The sequence below is a fragment of the Balaenoptera acutorostrata genome, chromosome 7 (assembly GCF_949987535.1).
Source record: "Balaenoptera acutorostrata chromosome 7, mBalAcu1.1, whole genome shotgun sequence".
In the NCBI taxonomy this organism is placed as follows: domain Eukaryota; kingdom Metazoa; phylum Chordata; class Mammalia; order Artiodactyla; family Balaenopteridae; genus Balaenoptera; species Balaenoptera acutorostrata.
The window spans coordinates 92098659-92111137 of record NC_080070.1 but is presented as its reverse complement, the minus strand read 5'-3'; the positions used below and the strand labels follow the sequence as shown (position 1 = coordinate 92111137).

Below are 12479 nucleotides of genomic sequence, written 5' to 3'. Positions count from 1 at the left end.
AGTAATGTTAGTTCCTGAAATTATTCTCGATTTAAACCATTTTCAATAACACTGCTGCTCTGTTTTTAGAAAGCTGTTTAGACTTGTGAAATGCTTTAGTATTCCATTTGTGTCTAGAGTCAATCCTGAAAGAAATGCAGAAAGGGATGTGATCATGCTAATCAGGGTGGAAAGGTAAAGTACTCGAGAGAAGAAGAAAAAAGGTTTTATCACTAAAAATCGGATTCTTACGCTGTTCGTGTTCCTCTGCCTTCATTTTCTGTTTGCTTTCCACTGCTGCGTGTGTGTGTGTGTGTGTGTGTGTGTGTGTGTGTGTGTGTGTGTGTGTTAATCTGCTTTACAAATATACATAGTCATAATTCTCAAAGACCAAAGATTCTTCATGAGATCTACCTTTCCCACCATCTCGGATTGATTTTTGTTTTATCCCAGCATTTTCGTTGTTTCTTTATTTAGTTAATATTTTTTGTCTCAGCTGCAGCAATTTGCTGCCAGCTTCCAAGACAACAAATGAGCAATACACTTTAGGGTTGATGTTAATGTAGTTCCCTGGATTAGCTAGAGGGGGGAGGGTTCTCATACAAGGGATCTGCTCCCTGGAGGCCTGGAGAGCTTTCTTTTTTATGTCCACATCACCTTTAGTTACAACCTGCAGCATTGTCCCTCCAGCCTGGTGCCAAGGGAGGTGGCCCAAATGGCCACACAATCTGCTGCTGGTGTTTCTATGAACCAAATGGGTTGAATTTCTAATTGCACATTACAAAACTTCCATTCATTTTCTTGAGGATCTTCTCTTTCATTGTTTACCTTATTTTTTATCAGCCATTGCAGATAGTTCACAAAATGTATTTTTGTCTAATTCAAGCATGTACATATTACTTAATGTCATGATCAAATTTTCCTCATTTCCTTTCTTCTCTGAATTATTAATTGTATCCATAATATTTCCAATACTGCAAAATCCTCAAATGTTTATTATGTTTGGATTCTGACTTAAATGCCCCATCTACTTCCCTACATAGATCGGTATCTGCAGTCAGGCCAGTTTAAGTGTTTCACAAACATGTCAGTTTTTTCATGTTATTTAATCATGTTTTCCACTAGCCTGAAATGACCTCTCTTAAGTCTCTTCAGGGCTTGAAAATCATTTTTCAAGTCTGTACTTCAGTTCCTTCTTCTGGGCAAGTCCTCAAGTGTTCAGAAATTTTTTTTCTAAGTTCCTAAAATAGATATAGCCTGTCCTACAAAACATCACACACGTTGATATACTGTCTTACGTTAGTATTATTTTTTCCCAACAATATTTGCTTTCCTTGAGTGGATGGGCCACAGCTTCCAGTTCTGTATTCTGAGAATATCTAGCACATTTCTGGACATATATTAGATGCTCAATAGACAAGAGACAGCATCTATCTCACATCTATGTGCCAACAGCTGTTCTAAACATGTTATGTGAAAAAACTCTAATTCTCACAAAAATTCTATGAGGCAGATACTATTATGAATCTCACTTTACAGACTGAGGAAACTGAGGCACAGAGAGGTTAAATTACTTGCCGAAGGTCACAGAATTAGTAAGTGGCAGAGCTGAGCATCTGCCCTTAGAAGTCAATAGAGTCTACCATCTTAATAAATGCTAATTGATATGATCTGAAACATGGCTTGCTCTCATCATTAAACCACCAGATAACCCCCAACTCTCCTCTCATCCTAACTTACAAATGTCTTGTGTTTTCTATTTTATACACTTTCATAGGCCTGGGTTCTAAGTCGTTTCATTGACGTAAATAGAGAAAATGACAATTACCGAAGTCTTATTTTTACACAGCAAGAGGAAAGTTATAGTTAGAAAATAAGGATTTACATACTGCAACTGAGAAAACCCAGGTATTTTCTTCCTTAAAAGAAATATGCACATGATTATTTAATGCTACAATTTTTCCTCAAATTAAGTTTTCATCCAGATTATCAAATAAACAAGCACTAGCTGCTGTATTTACAAAACCATGAATTTGCTGCTTTCATTAACATAACATCATGGCATCCTCAGCATCAGGTACGCAGCCATTGACTCTCATATTATATACAACACGGCACAGAGATTTGACACAGAGTAGCAGGTCAGATGTAGAGTCAGCCCGGATGTGTTTTTAAATATAAAATATTCTAGAAGCAACATTTAATCCTTCAACTATGAATGGAAAATATGACTCTTTCGGTTGGCCTTGTGTTCATAACGCGGGCTCAAATACACAAACAAATGCAAGAATATAAAAGTCTGGGCCCAGACCGACTTGTATGGTGCTCCTTTTAAAGATAGCTCATAGTATAGTTTGTCTGATAGCTATTCCAGGACAGAGTTTATTTATCGATCAAAAAGCCGTCCATGCAAATGAGTTAACTCGCAAATTAGAAAAACAGTAACTCTCTCTGAAGACCATCAGAAAGGAACATCTTAAAAGTAGCCATTCCTTAACGTTTTTATTCCTTTTAGTATTAAGCACAGGATTCTAGAAAAATAGGAAAGGTCTTTCCAAATATAAAATGCATTACAATTTCATTGCTTTCGAGCTTTTTGTGCGCACAGACACGTGGTATTCTTTGACGCTCTGCCTGAGCGGCATGTTCACCGCCCTTGTGCTCTCCTCCAATGGTCTGAGCGCACTAAGTGTTCCAAGCAGAGGATTGCTTCTTGGATAGGAATTAGAGCCAGCTCCCCTTCCTGATCTGCTCAACAGAAACACAAAGCTGAACTACTGTTTTTAATCAAACAGCTTTTTCTCCATTAACGTAGTGAAATTAACAATAACTGTGTTTTAAAATGAGTTTATGCTTACCAAATGGTGAAAATATTACAACTTTTAGCACTATCAAATAACTCCTTGCAAAGACTGTCAGCCATTGGTGAGAAGTTTATATAAATGTCGAAGTACTACAGGAAAAGAAATCATTTTCAATTTCTTGGTCACAATTTCAAACATTTTTTATTTGAATTAGTTTTCCAAATGATGTCTTACTTGCTAATGTTTAAATAACAACATTATAAAATCATGACCTTTGATGCATTATATGTGGAAAAATAGACCGAAATCTAGGCAATTAAACAGAAAAAATATCAAGGAGAAAAAGTTTGCACTTTAGCTAAATCCAATTGAAGCTTCTATGTCATGCATTTAGTAAATTTAAAAAACACTGTAGGGAGTTCCCTGGTGGCCTAGTGCTTAGGATTCAGCGCTGTCACTGCCGTGGCCCAGGTTCGATCCCTGGTCAGGGAACTGAGATCCCGCCCAGCTGCGCGGCTCAGCCAAAAAAAAAAAAAAAATTTAAATAAAAAAACACTGTAAAGCATGATTCATGTATGTATAGTAACTTAGAAGTCCATTTTAAATACAAACTAAAAACATTCTTCTTCTAGTTAAAATAAATCTTTAATATCAGATAATTCACAATTCATAACAAAAAATTAAAAATCAAAAAATTAAAAATCAAAAGTCTTAGGTATATTTTCCTTTATCATGAAACAAATGACAAGATGATTACTGGAATTTAAACTATTTCTATAAATATGAAATAAACATTTTAAAATATAATGGTCGATCTCTTCATAGAAAGACTCATTTGTGCTGATATTTGTTATCTTCCACATTTGAAATAATTCTTCTGCAGTCAGAAGGAAAGGCCTAGAAACTGATCTCATTCAGTCATTTTAGAAACAGGTATGAAGCATTACACAAGCCCCGATGAAAAGAAGACAGGACTTCGGCTCGAGGGGCCAAATGTAAGATGGCATGCCCACAGAACTCATCGTCTTTATGGAACAAGAAGGAATCACAAAGCAGCCAGCAACATGAATTAAACATCAACATTCCGAATGAACTGTTGCAGGCTTCTAATTTTTTTTTCATTAATAGTCATTCGGTCACCGTTCCTCATGTTCCATTTAGAGCACACCCCAATGTGGATTTCAACAAGCAGTTTTAAAACGGACCACCCCGTTTAGTAATGTGAAAATCTAAAGATTTCTGAAGCCAGATCTGTGAATCATATGTGACTCAGCAGCCTCCCACAGGCCTGACATCCTGTATATTTTCCCTCAAAATGTTCCTTCTGTAAAAGAGAGGCTGAATGGACTCCCTTATGGCTACTCAGAAAATACAAAGGAATTTGAGGACAGGCACTCCATTACAATTCACTCTACCAGTTCTAGGTCACTGTAGTATAGGAAAAGAAAAAAAAAAAAAAAAAAAGCCCATTGCCACATCTCTTGCTATCTGGAGAACTGTCTTTTCAACTATGCATGGTGTATTGCCTCCAAGTTCCACATCATGCTCTCATATCTCTTGACCACAGCAGGGAAAAAGTAGCTTCACAGGCATTTACATCACCTTTGAACATCCTGTAAATGAATCTTTAACTGAAGTTATTTATCCAATTAATGCAGGTAATAAACATTATTTTAGTCCTAGAAACTGCAGAAGAACAATATACCTCAGGCTTGCAGTCCACCTTCCTACTTAATGGAAGCTATCCATATACGTTACCCATAAAAAATTATCATGCTAATTCTCCGAATACTTCCTGGGGTAGCTGTTCATTATCTTACTAACAATCTCTTTGTATGGAGGCAAAACTGTTAGAAAGTTCTTCTGGTGCAAAAGAACTTGTGGTATATTTATCTTATAAATTATTAGGCAACTATCTAAAATAAGATCTACCTTTTATAACATTTCTATATTGCTTTTTAATGATCATTATCACTTTGGAATTTACAAGTAAAATTATAAAACTTTCAGAAAAAAATCAGAAGTGTCTTCAGACATCCAATTCCTAATGCCTAGCAGAAAACAATGGATGCAGCTGACTTAGTTGTGGCCATCTGACTGCCCTATTTTTGTCTGTGCTTACACTAAGATTTAAACAAAATGAAAAGGGTGAATAAAAATATATGCATGTAAAGGGCAAAGTGAGAATTTATGTCTTCTCCCTGCTATTTAAAAAAAAAAAAAAAAAGAGGTACAATCAGCAACTAAAGGCAAAACAGGTGATAATGATTAATAACTATCCCATGTAAGTTTAGTATTTTTTCTGGCCAAATGGTTAAGTTCTAGAACCTGGGTTTGGGGTTTAGGAGCGGACTGGGTCTGGTTTCAGCCAGGTTCTTTGGACTATGGATATAAAGACGCTCCAACAGCAAGTGTCCAAAAGGAAAGTTGGAACCAAGAACCAAAGAAGTTGCCCACAGAAATAACAGTTCAAAGAGGCTAGACAAGAAGAGTAGAGAGCTCTAGGAAGAGAAGAGCAACTAGAGACAAGGATACAGCAAAAGCCAAAAACAGCACATAATTTTGGATCAAAGGAGTAGCCCAATAATTTCAAAACGTGGTTAAGGACCTATCTATAGAATTCCTGTGTTCTTGTCTACCTGTGGATACAAAGGGAGCTGCTAAAAGCCCCAACTAGGCCATGAGAGAGACGACCATGAAGGTTTGTTTAAAGAACTCTACTCTGTATATAATTTTTTACTCTGAGATCACAAAGTGCATCATGCAAAATGCCACTACAATGGGAAGTTAATTTGGTTTTCCTATTTCTTTTATACAACTAAAGTTTAAGAAGTAAATATACTTATCTTTATATTAATGCCAGGGCACAAATTAGAACCTTATTCTTGACTCTCTCAATCAGATTCTTCCTGCTGGATTTTTCAGAAAGGCCATGGAAATATCTTTGGATAAATTCAAGAACAGTGTATATATTTTCCATCTAAAGCAAACACCTCTGTCAGGACTATGGTAAAGGTGTTCTCTTTTCCAGCCAAGCTGGTCTTGTTCTCTATGTTCACTCTTCTGATTTGACAGAAGGGTAAGTTTACGGGACGAATGGGCAGGCAACAGAATTAATGGAAGAGACTCCATTATGCCCATCACAATATCTCTCCTCTTCATCAGAAAAAATCCAGAGGAGTGCACAGAGCCAGGAAGCCCAGGGGAAATAACATGTTCCTGATTAACCAACTCTCCCTGAATTTATAACACAGCTGCCTGGTAGTATATAAGATTAAATGAAGAAAAATGGAGCAGAAGGAATTGAAAGAGATTCAAAGGACCCAAAGGAAAAGAACTCAAGAGAAGGAATGAGGAAGAGGGACACATGGAAGTTGGGAGGAGTAAGGAGGAGAGTATAGAAAAAGAAAGGAGACTAAAAATAAATGCATATTTCTAAAAAATAATGTGGAGTTTCTCCTAAAAAGATGAAAATTTACTTTTGCACATCTGAAAATTTTTGACTCATTACCAAAAACTTTAAACAATGCACTATTTACTATTGTTCAAATAATCATTGAAACTTTTAAGATATACAATTAACAGTCCTATAAACTAAAATGATATAGCCTTTAATCCAGTTATAATGGAACATATGATTGCTTTGCTCTATTTCACATGGAATTGTGAAACCAAATCTCTTTTAACACTATGTTTATTTGTATGAATTTTTTTGTTTATATTCAATTTATTGTTAGGAAAAATAATGTTCATTTATCTTTACAGTTCAAGTACACATCTTTTCAGTGTGGACAATGGATTTGAATAACACTGATTTTTACTGTGTAGATCAATGACACATCAATAAATGAATGGTGATTTGTTTACAGCAGTGATTAGGTTGGCTCCCTGCAGAGAAATGTAGCTCATATTTGTGCATCTCCACATTTTACCTACACTTATATTTGAACATTTCCATGAAACACAACTTTATTGCACGAAATACTGAAGTGCCGTAGCATCTGCTACTTCTATACCTTAGGCCGCCATCTTTCACATCCTCTTCAGGAGTTCTAAGTGGCTAATAAGGAAAGGTTTAAAGAAGGGCTGAAGTGATATTTTTTGAGTTGTATGACCATACATGTTATTTTCTACTGAACACAGTGGGTGATGCAAGATTTGGGTAGTCAAGCTACTATGGGAAGGTGGTCTTGGTTGTGCTCTATAACCCTGGCTGGGGGTTTTGCTCCCTAACATTTCAGCTAATGAATTGGAGAATCTTTAGTACTTGGACCCTCAAAAGGGAAAATGAACCCAAATGGCAAATAACTCCTGAGCCAACCCTTCTCCTAGACCACTCATTGCTACAGCAGAGATGTTAGAGATGTAGATCTTGAACTTGCCACTCTAGAATTTGACACCGTCACTGAATAGCATGTACTTGCCTACTCTTTCTTCTGCCTACCATATTTCCCTTCCATGTCTTCTCATTCCTTTAAACCCCAGGGCAAACATCAACACCTCACAGACACATTCCTGCCCACACTAGCTAATTCCATCTCTTTGTCCTGCTTCCTGTCCTTCACATCAGGCCCTTATTGTTTTTTCAGGACACTCACAACTTTGCAATTATGATATTCGTATATTTACTTGTTTTCAGTCTCTTTCCTCTAGTAAAATGTAAACAACACAAGAGAAGGTCTTTCTCATCTGAAATCAAAAGCACTTAGCTTTGTACTGGGATAAAATAGTTGCCCAAGAAAGCATTAATAAAATATTAAATTAAAAAATGAACAACTCTTTGGGGGAAAGCAAGGAGAATGGTCAAAATGGGATATCCACATTTATGCACAAGGCATGGTAAAAAAGGCTCAACTGGGAAAGCATGGTCTTAAATCCAATAACTTCTCTTTTTTTCTTAATTAATGGAATGGAGAATAGGTAAACATAATCTGGGCTGACACAGAGACCATAAACTTTCTATTAAAGTCATGTGGGGAAAAATTTACATTTCAAATGTCTGAATTTTCATACAAAATGTCCACAAAATTATGTCAGGTCATTTTGGAATGAGAAAAATAAAGGGAACATTGTTTCCCTAGAGTAAAAATTAGACAATCCAACAGAGATGAAACCACTGCATCAGCAATGGCAATGCAATCAGAGCTAACAATTTTGGGGCCCTGTCCACCTCCATCAGCTTTGATCCAGCACTTCACGCCACTGCCAATTTGCCCAGCTACATAGACTTCAACTGCTTTGATGATGGGAAGGTTCCTCATCATCTACAGAAACTTCAACCCAAGGGATTATTAAAGATCTTTCCCTATGAAGTTGAAGTACTGGCATACTAGGGTAAATGTTTAGATTCTTCAGAGAAAAGCAGCTACACAAACTGTGTAGAAATACACTGAAGTTACTATTTAACATTGTCTGGCTTTGCTAATGACTAAAATTACTTTTAAAAGCTTATTAAGTTCTATGAAGTGGGAAAGTAATGACACCATAGCTGATATCTCATTCACAGCCAAAAGCAGAATCTGAAATTAAAGTGGAAACAGAATATCTCTATTTCTGCATTTTTAGACTTTAAACAAATCAACATATCATTTTATTTTCTTTTAAACTGTTAGAGACTATTAATTCCAAGTAATGTGTTATTTTACATATTTTACAAATTCTTTAATCCAGCCTCATTTCGCTAGGTAGCTGCTTAAGGATTGGCATTCTATTATTGAACAATAACAACAACAACAAATTAAAGCCCTATGAATTTGTTACTCAGAATAACAAGAACCTATCATTTCACTCCCTGTTCAGAAGTTTCCAAGTACATCCCAGTAAGTTACATTTTAATGTTTTATGAGAAGCTTCCATAAACTGGCACCTCCTATATTTCCAATCCTATCTTCTAACAATATTTTCTCTTCTTTTGCTGCACGTAACAATGATCCTTATACCATTCTCACTCCAGAATAACATGAGTTCATCTTAACATCATTTTGTATATAAATTCAGAAATCTGAAATAATTTCAGTGTGGCATGTTACTGACAACATCACGTACTCTTCTTTATCCTGATGTACAAACTCTTCACATTCTACTTTCTCTGCTGGAAACATCTATTCTTTGAAATCCTTCTCCTAGAAAATTTCCAATCATCCTTTAAAGACCAAATGCAAATACTTATTTCTCAGCAAATCTCTCCGGATATCATTCAATTTACTTACAATATCACAATGGTATTGAATTTCACAGTAATTATTTGTTTGTCAAGCTCACTCTTATCTTCATGGCAACAATCAAAATGACTATAGTAGGAATTTAACACATCGTAGGAACTCATTAAATGTTTAGTGAATTAATGTTGATTCTATTACATGAGTAATTCTTTGCCCTCCCTTCCTCCTTTCCATTCTCACTGTCACTGCTTTTAGGGACTTTTCCCTCTAGTGTATGGACTGTTGCAGTAGCCCACTAACTGGTCAATCTGACTCTAACTTCCTCTGCATCCAGTACTTGTAACTCTAAGTTATGACATTGGAATAACTGTGCCCTTTACACAGAGCCCCACTAAAAAATCACTTGTTCTAGAGAAGATTAAAAAATAACGTTCATTATAATGAAATTCTATGAGATGCTTAATGTGCAATTTCATTACAAGAGTACAGGCCTAGAATGTTATACAACTGTTTGTCATTTTCATGCTTTTATTAAAATCCCCCTCAGTATTTTTTCTATGTCTAAGAAACATTCTATTATTAGAAAAAGAAAATGAAATTAACTGATCTTCAGTTTTATATGCTGAACAAATTAGTAAGAAGCTTAAAAACTGTAGCTATTTAATTTATATATTATCATTATACATATTTTTGCATCAATATAATACAAAAAGTATGCTCAGTTACAGCATTAACTTACGTATAACATCTATTCTAATATTGTCAAAAATATAGCAAATAAATATTAACACAAAAGTAAACTATAAAGATTAAGATATTATGTAATCTCATTATAGCATTTCCAAACTTACTGGGTAATTTTCCTCGGTAATTTTAGCACAGTCATTCCTCAAAAAATTTGTCCAGTTCTCTGGAAATTAGTGTGAGATTCCTCACTGCATTTAAGATATGCATGAATTAGTTCTCTAAGCAATAACTTACAGAATCGATACAAAGAAAACAGAAATAAATTCAGTAAGGTAAAATTTCATTCTGCATAAAACTATGGCAATATATAATGGAAAGTAGATTTTTATTTTCTAATCTTACCTAAAACATAAAAGAAAATAATCTTATCCAAATTTAGAATGTAGTTTACAAAGAAGAATCCTGAGCACTATTTACAAAACATTAAATATTGATAAAATTTGTGAAAGGGAGGACTTGCAAAGAACCTACAACAATGGATGATTAAATATTATCCACTGGGTCTAGAATCTAGAGATGGCTTACAGTTTCCTTTACATATTCTTATATTTTACTATCTTAAGGTATAGTTAGAAATAAAGGATTACTAATATGAACAAGAACAATATTAAACAGAGAACTGAAGAGACTTGAAAATTGCCAGATTGTTACTAGACTGCCTTAATCCACATAACTCTTTTTCTTTTGGCAAGAGGCTTCTAACTGAAGTTACTACAATCAACAACGCTTTATTCATTTTTTGAATATCATATTAACATCCTTCTCCTTTGTTATGGAAAACCACAAAAAACACTGCAAATGCTGATAGACTAGGTGATTAAACAAGATCAGTCTTCTACTCAAACAAGCCTCAACTATTCATTTTTAAGAACTTGATTTTCTGTGCTATCAATTCCCCCTTTTTAATTGTTACAGGATCTCATACATAATACATACTTTTATTAGAACACATCATATTGCCTTGTGACACAGCGTGAGTTGTCAGTAAAGAGTAATAATCTTTGACCTCAACTGACCCACTGACATCAATAAAAAATGAAAATTACACCTACAAGCTGGCTAAAAAGGCTTCCATACTGTGGCACTCATAACTCCCCAATAATGTAGTTAGCTCCTTAGTCACTCTCCATTCTACTACAAATCTTTTCCCATTCTGTTTTCAAGAGTTATATTTATAAATACTCGCTGTTATTCACTGAATAAGCCTACACGTTAGTCTATCTATATTCTAGAAACAGGTTCAGTGTGATCATATCATTTAAAAAAAATATGCAATTGGTCTTTCATTTGCTTATATCTAAATACACCTAGATAAAAAGCAAGTTTTACTTTTAAACAATATAGCCTCAATTTTATTTGGAACAATATTTTCTAAAGAAAACCCTCCCAGAGAAAAGAAAGCTATTTAACCAAAAAATGTATTACCGATGAGAGGCTCTCCTTCTGTTGCCAGCTAAAGGTTGACAAGGGTCACTCCACAAGAAACTGGACATGAGTGACATTCAAGGCAAACCAGTTCCAATACATACAGCTCACTTCCTAGGGAATATTACACTTCTCCAAGACAGTATAAATGTTTTAAGGTCAGAAGAACACAATGCCTGTCAAAGTGTCCTGTGTACGTTAAAAAGACAAGTAATTTAGGAAGCGTTTCTGACATTTAAAAGGGAATAATGCTTTCACATTCTCCCTCTCTTCCAACTTGACACCTAATTAAGCATCAATACAAAACAATGTAATTGAACAGATGTACTAGTCATTAACAGGAATTACCCATTCTCCTATCAAATCAGAATGTACAGAGAGGGCTCTATTTGCAATAGGTTGACTTAATTGCTTGAGAATTCCCCGGAGAAATAAACAAATGGATCAAGACATCTCACATGTATACACACACACACACACACACACACACACACACAGAGACAACCCACAAACACAGACACCCCTTCTAAGCTTTGATCCATGCTTTAGTCATTGTTACATCCATCTCTGCAAATGAGAATTTATGGTGGCTGCAGTCAGTACTAGAAGATCAAATAAATAGATGGAAAAATAAATGAAAGGTAACAGAATTCAGATTCAGCAACACCTTACTACAAATTTCTTACACAGCAATGCTTTTCATAAGATAGTTGTTTAAAAAAATTAGTAAAAAACAGAGCACAATAAACAAAACATCCAAAAAAGCAAAAACAAAACAAATCACAAAACACATACACACAGAATACAGAAGAATTTAATCTTCTGGCAATTTACTGTGAAACATTTGTTTCATCACAAGGACCTGATACACAATTACTACAGTTGCAGGGTTTGTTGATTAGATCAGCCCACAGACATCCTCAGGGGGAGCTCAGAAGTCCTGAAATATGCCAAGCAATTCTCACATCATTATGCAAGGCAGAGAATCCAGAAAGTTAACACAATTATATTTTCCTGCCCTTTTGATTAACAGCCGTCTCAGAGATGTATTGTATATAGTATCTGCTGACCAAGGTAGCTCACTTTACCCCTACCAAAACCTCTCAACCAAAAGCATTTAAAAAGGAGAAAATAAGGCATTTCCATAACGGGTTAAAGATGTAGCTGGATTTTAGAATTTAGAAAACAGATTCCAGTTTTCTTATACTCAAGAAGCTAAGGGCATTAAATTCACGGAATATAACAGATTTATTCCCATGAGTATCACACTGGATCTGAATTTCTGGGGATAACTCAAATGAAAGATTGGGGTCAGAAATATAGAAAATAAAAACGAGGAGCAGAAAAGATGTAGAAACACAAC

At 35.1% G+C, this 12479-nt stretch overlaps 1 protein-coding gene across 7 annotated transcripts in view; it reads right to left on the bottom strand.

Moving 5' to 3' along the window:
• CACNA2D1 (calcium voltage-gated channel auxiliary subunit alpha2delta 1) overlaps positions 1 to 12479 on the bottom strand; it is a 501522-nt gene that overhangs the window by 424100 nt on the left and 64943 nt on the right. The gene's annotated exons all lie outside the window — the stretch shown is intronic.